We start from the raw sequence: 7,293 nt of genomic DNA on the forward strand, positions 1-7,293 counted from the left end.
TCAGAACCTTGATGTCATTTTTCAAAACTCTAGACACAAAACTCACAACGGTTATCACTTGTAACACAGGCTGTCTACTGTTCAAAACATTGCATTGTGCATTCACATCTTTAAAGAAACCTTGCACTTGCACAATCATTGGTTCAAAACACAAATTTACTGTGAAATACCACTGAAACATAACTATAGATCACCCACACACAAGCAACCAATAGTTTCACTGTGTCATTGTTCATACAATCATTAAATATTGTAGAACAAAATCGGTGATACAGGTTTCATTATGGTACTACATGTACAGTAAATACATCTCTGTAAAAGTACTGCAGTAGTAGAGAGAATACTACAGACACAGAATCATTGAACAAAGTTTGTAATATATTGATGCGAAACACTACAGTACAATCACAACATAGCTTTATTTGAATCAAAGCAAAAATAATTAGCTATGAAATAGAAAAGAAAAGACAGTACTGTAAAACATCAAATGCAGTGTTCCTCAACTTGCTTGTACTGTAAGAAACAAAACAGGAGTGCACTGCAAAAAATGCTGTTCTTACTTAGAGTTGTTGTCTTGTTTCTAGTCAAAATATCTCAAAGTTCTTAAATCAAGAAGCATTTTCTTGACAAGTAAAAATGATTTTCTTGTTTTCAGGAAAAATAAGTCAAAATTAAGTATGTTTTCATTAAGTATCATTTTGAGCAGTTGTATCAATTGATAGTTAGATCATTGATAGGAAATGAATAGACACTCATTTGAAATGTAATGTGTGAATTGCCTTTTGAAATAGTAGTACTTTGATGTTACAATATTTCACAATTGCTAAAACACTAAACCCCATTCTCTGAACCCAATGCTCAGTGGCCTAAACCCATTTGTCGAATCAGTCACTTTGTAGGCAAAACCTTAAACAAGTTCAGGTAGTTAAGACACTGTTTGCAAATCTCATCCACTCTTTTTGCAAAACTCTAAACACATTCTTACTCACTAAAACACATTTTGCACTGTGTTGCAAAATGGTAAATACATGTGGCAAAAGTTAAACACAACTACAACACAGTTGTCATCCTTTAAACACAATGACTCAAAATTATTCACACTTATTTCTAATGATGTGATCAAATCAACTGTATAAAATATAGGTCAGTTCAGAGTGCACAGGTGACACAGGTGCCGAATGATGATACCAACAATAGATGGAAACAATCTGAAAAGTAGAGGAGGAAGAGTATGTGTAAGAGGATGATGAGGAGAAAGAGCAAGGGGTGTGGAGACAAGGCTGTCGAGGCTGGATCCGGCACAGGATTTTCCCTTTGCCTGGCAAGAGACGACATTGCCTGTGATGTGGAGAATGTCCTCAACAATATTCACTAATATTCAACAATATTATTGATCTGACAGTACTGACATTATAGGATGAGAACTGAACTAAGCTAGCCTAGATGATGACATCACTGTTTTCTGCAGAACTGCTTTATAGAGGAAAATAATTACAGTCATTTACGTAATAATTGATGATCTTTACAATGTAAGTGAATCAACACTGAACTGACTTCAGCTGAACAATGACACTATTTTCTTTTAGAGCCAAAATGAACCCTCTTGCATTACTGATCATCATGTACCTGTTATCACTGTAAAGCTGCTTTGACTATACTATACTATACTATACTATACTATACTATACTATACTATACTAGAATATACTACACAATACTATACTATACTACACTATACTATACTATACTAGACTACTATACTATACTATACTACACTAGACTAGTCTATACTAGACTACTATACCGTACTGTACTGTACTGTACTAGACTAGACTAGACTATACTATACTATACTACACTAGACTAGACTAGACTAGACTATACTATACTATACTACACTAGACTAGACTATACTAGACTACTATACTATACCGTACTGTACTATACTAGACTAGACTAGACTATACTACACTAGACTAGACTACTATACCGTACCGTACTGTACTAGACTAGACTATACTATACTATACTAGACTATACTACACTATACTACACCATACTATACTAGACTATACTATACTATACTAGACTAGACTACTATACTATACCGTACTGTACTGTACTAGACTAGACTAGACTATACTATACTATACTATACTATACTATACTATACTATACTATACTACACTATACTATACTATACTATACTACACTATACTATACCGTACTGTACTAGACTAGACTAGACTATACTATACTTGACTAGACTACTATACTATACCGTACTGTACTAGACTAGATTATACTATACTATACTATACTATACTATACTATACTATACTAGACTAGATTATACTATACTATACTATACTATACTATACTATACTATACTATACTATACTATACTACACTACACTACACTATACTAGACTAGACTAGACTAGACTATACTATACTTGACTAGACTACTATACTATACCGTACTGTACTAGACTAGATTATACTATACTATACTATACTATACTACACTACACTACACTACACTACACTACACTATACTAGACTAGACTACTATACTACACCATACTATACTAGACTATACTATACTATACCGTACTGTACTAGACTAGACTATACTATACTAGACTAGATTATACTATACTAGACTAGATTATACTATACTATACTATACTATACTATACTATACTATACTAGACTAGACTCGTATCTGTGTAGTATAAATTGCAATTGAAATAAAGGTGACTTGACTTGATTTAGGCCGGACCCAACATGAAGACGTGACGCTGAAGCAGAATGAATCTCTCACTGACTCTGAACTTTTGTGTGTGTGTGTGTGTGAGTTTGTTTATATTACATTGTGTGTGTGAGAGTGTGTGTGTGTGTGTGTGTGTGTGTACTGTATCATGCTTTTCATTTAGAGTTTTCTTTGACCTTTTAGTCATTTGCATTTAGACTGCTGTATGTTTGCAGTATGTAAGTACTGTATACAGACATTCAATACTATATAATATTGAATATAACACTGTACTTGCAGTACATACAATATACTTTAAATTCACATTACTTGTGATTTCTATACATTTTATGTAATGGCAAAATATGTTTACTGTGTTACAATATACCTTTTTTTCTGTAACCTCATGTTCTGGATGTTGTGTTTTCCATTTTTTAATGTAGTGTCTAATGAATGATCTGTAGTGTTTATATATTGTTTAATGTGTGTATGATCTGAAAGCTTTGTTTGATTTTGCCATAAGAGTCAGAGGTTTTGTGAAATTAGTTTGAAGATTGGATTCGTGTTTAATGTTTTGAGAAAATGAGTGATGGTTTCAAGAAACATGTTTTAGCAATTGTGAAATACTGTAAGTTGTGTCATATTGAACAGGTGATTTTTGTTGAATGAACGAATGATCTACGTTTTATGTGTATTGTATCCAAGCAATTGAGAAAAGGGTTAGAGTTTTGAAAAATGTGCATTTTGATCATTGGTTGTGAGTTTTGTGTCTAGAGTTGTGAAAAATGACATCAAGGTTCTGAAAATAGTAGCAAAGTGATTGTAAAAAACTGTAATAAACATACTAAATGATGTTTTTGTGAGAAATAATAATAATAATAATAATAATACCTTTATTTTATATAGCGCCTTTAAAAGTGGCTTTCTCAAAGCACTTTACAAGAAAACATAACAGAGAAAACAACACATTTAAATACAAAAAATACACATCAAAGAAATAGAAACAAAATAAAATGATAAATCAAGTAAAAGCAATCCTAAAATAGTATGTCTTAAGAAGAGATTTAAAAGTCACTAATGTGTTTGCTTCCCTGATGTCAGCTGGGAGAGAGTTCCAAAGCCTAGGAGCATAAGAAGAAAATGCTCTATCACCCCTGGAGCCAAGCCGTGTCTTAGGAACAACTAAGAGTCCACTCTGAGAGGAACGCAGATTTCGACATGGAGTGTAAGGCATTAAAAGATCAGTCAAGTACTGAGGAGCCAGATCATGCAAAGCCTTATATGTTAACATAAGGACTTTAAAATCAATACGATACCTGACAGGAAGCCAGTGCAAAGATTTCAAGACAGGGGTAATATGATCACCAGCCCTGACCCCAGACAGAACTCTAGCAGCCGAATTTTGTAAATACTGAAGTTTGTTGAGTAATGATTTAGATACTCCAGCTAAAAGACCATTACAATAGTCCAGACGTGAAAAGACAAAAGAATTTATCAACTTCTCAGCCACAGCAAAGGACAACATAGGACGTAAACGTGCTATATTCCTGAGGTGAAAAAAGGATGTCTTAACCATATTCTGAACAAAAGGCTCAAATGACAGCGTGGCATCAAAGATGACACCAAGATTTTTTAGTTTGCCTTGAAACTCCAAGGTGACACCATCAACAGACAAATTAAGAGAACCACCAGCATTTCACAGTTGATGAGGAGAGCCTAAGAGCATAATGTCCATTTTGGAGCCATTTAAAGACAGAAAATTATTAGACATCCAATTCTTGATCTCAGTGATACAGTTGGAAAGATGCACAATGTCCACATGCTGACCTGGTCTTGAATGGATATTAATAAAAGTGTGCACAGTTTCCTGTGATGGTTAGGTTTAGGGGTAGAGGTAGTGTAGGGGGAGAGAAAATACAGTTTGTACAGTATAAAAACCATTACGCCTATGGAATGACCCCACAATTCACAAAAACAAACATGTGAGTGAGTGAGTGAGTGTGTGTGTGTGTGTGTGTGAGTGTGTGTGTGTTTGTGTGTGTGTGTGTGAGAGAGAGAGAGAGAGAGCTTACCTGAGAGAGTGGTCATGCTTCACTTGAGCTCTTTAAATTTAACAATTTTTTTAATCTCTAGAAAGAACCAAACTCAACAAAACCTACATTAATTTGAAGATAAAAACCACACCACAGGATAACTGTGAATCAGTTATTTTTTCACAAATGTTTTCACTCACTACATATCGATATGAGAAAATAAGGAGCAGCAGCACCCTGAGCATCGAAGAGGACTGCAAAACCACACAGAAGAAATCATCTCGACTTCAAACAACAACAAACCTTCAACTACATTATTTTCAACACTAGAAAATGAAGGGATAAGAAAGAGACGAGTAATTTGTTGACTAGAGCTAAGTTAGCAGCATAGCAGTGAGTGAGTGACAGCAGTGGCAGTTTCAAATGGAGGGAACCGAACCATCACTTACCCACAGAAGATAAAGACTGCAAAAGACAAGAAAACATACAAACACAATCTACTCAAGAAAAACACAGAGACTTTAATGGCTGACTGTTTTCAAAAAGGAGACAAAACCACCATCACAAATCTACTGCTCTACACAGAACACTGCAATGCTTGGCACACAGTCATCTGCAAATAATACAAGAATTTCAAAAAACACGGCATCTGTAATGGGAAACAAATTCAAATTCATGAAGAAGAAGGAGAAGGAGACACCAGCAAAGCATTTCTGCCTGAGAGCCTGAGAGAGCAGACAGAAACCACCTCACAGCCTAGCCCGAATGCCACCCAGACACCAGCAGACCCACTCCTGACGCCTCCTGAGACTAACACACCCAAGATCAAGACAGCACACCTAGTCAAATCCATGCAGACATAGTCATCTTAATGGACTCAAATGGCAAATTCATAAATGAAAAACAGCTCTTTCCCAACCACAAAACTTTAAATCTTTGGTGCCATTCAACAACTCGACAGAGAAAAACGTGGTGATCCCAGCCACATCATCATACATGTGGGAACAAATGACCTGAGGACACAACAGGAACGAGTGGCACAGTCAGTTACATAAGTGACAATTAAAGCAACACAGACTTTCCCAACATCAAAAATAATCATCTCCACCACCCTACCCAGAACCGATTTCCACCCCCGCACTATACAGAGAGTCAACACAGACATCTCACGATTGCCAAACGTTCATCTGGCACATCACCCTACACTGGACATTCACAATCTCCATGACCACGTCCACCTTCGTAAAGACAATGTGTTTGCTAAAAATCTTAAAGATGTTGCTCTTGGCAGAACCGCTGGCTGTCCTTCAATGAGTAACAGAGAATCCAGCAACTCTCAACCACAGAGACGCTTCATCCCCGCACCAGCACACGGCGTCTTCCCCCAGCATCCAATCGAGCCGTACACTGCAGCACCCTGGAGACACCGTCAATGGCACCGTCGGCCTGCCCCGCTGTACCCATATCCTGAACTCCAACGCCCACGCTTCCCGCCTCCACACCCACATCCCATACAGGAACACCCTGCACCCCATCACCATCAGCATCACCATCACCAAGACCTTGTGCCGCCATACCAGCAGCGGAAGAAACAGCCAAGACCCCGAGAAACCCCGGCGATGGGTAGCAACGCCTCAACAGTGCAGAAGCCATCAGCTCCACAGCCAAACGTCCACAGACCTGAGCAGCAGGAGCAGCTGAGCTACGCCGCCATTCTGAAAGGCCCGAACGACACCCACAGCACCAGTCTGAGAGACATCAAGGACAAGCTCAACTTAATCTGCACACGGCTGATGGAGTAGTCGTGAGTAAAAAACAAAAACAAATTGAACTACACTAATGTATATATATATATATATATATATATATATATATATATATATATATATATATATATATATATATATATATATATATGTGTGTATAAATGTATGCTTACAGCCTACATGTATGCACAAAGATTTTCAACTGCTTCAAGTTGAGTTGGTTCTATTCTAGAGGAATGTTAAAATGGTTTATTGATCCCATGAAACCACTGACAATCACACACTGGAACATCCAGGGCATTAACTCATCAAGTTTTGGATGTAAAGTCAAAACCCTGGATTTTAAGAAAAGTGTATTAGACATAGACATAATAATATTACAGGAAACATGGCGCAGAACTGATGAAGTCACTCTTTGTCCTCCAGGATATCGGGAAATATCCATATCATCCCAAAAATATGAAAAAATTACACATGGGAGAGATTCAGGGGGCATCATAATCTGACACAAGCTTGAAATTGATAAATACATTCAAATAATTAAAAAAGAAAAACCTCATATCTGGCTCAAAATCAATAAGCAGCTTAGTCAAACTATGAAAGATATATTCTTATGTGCTATTTATATTCCTCCCTCTGAATCTCCTTACTATAATGAAAACATCTTTGAGACCCTCCGCAGTCAAATCAACCACTTCCAGGCCCAGGGAAGTGTGTTAATCTGTGGGGATCTCAATGC

The sequence above is a fragment of the Chanodichthys erythropterus genome, chromosome 8, assembly GCF_024489055.1.
Source record: "Chanodichthys erythropterus isolate Z2021 chromosome 8, ASM2448905v1, whole genome shotgun sequence".
Lineage (NCBI taxonomy): Eukaryota > Metazoa > Chordata > Actinopteri > Cypriniformes > Xenocyprididae > Chanodichthys > Chanodichthys erythropterus.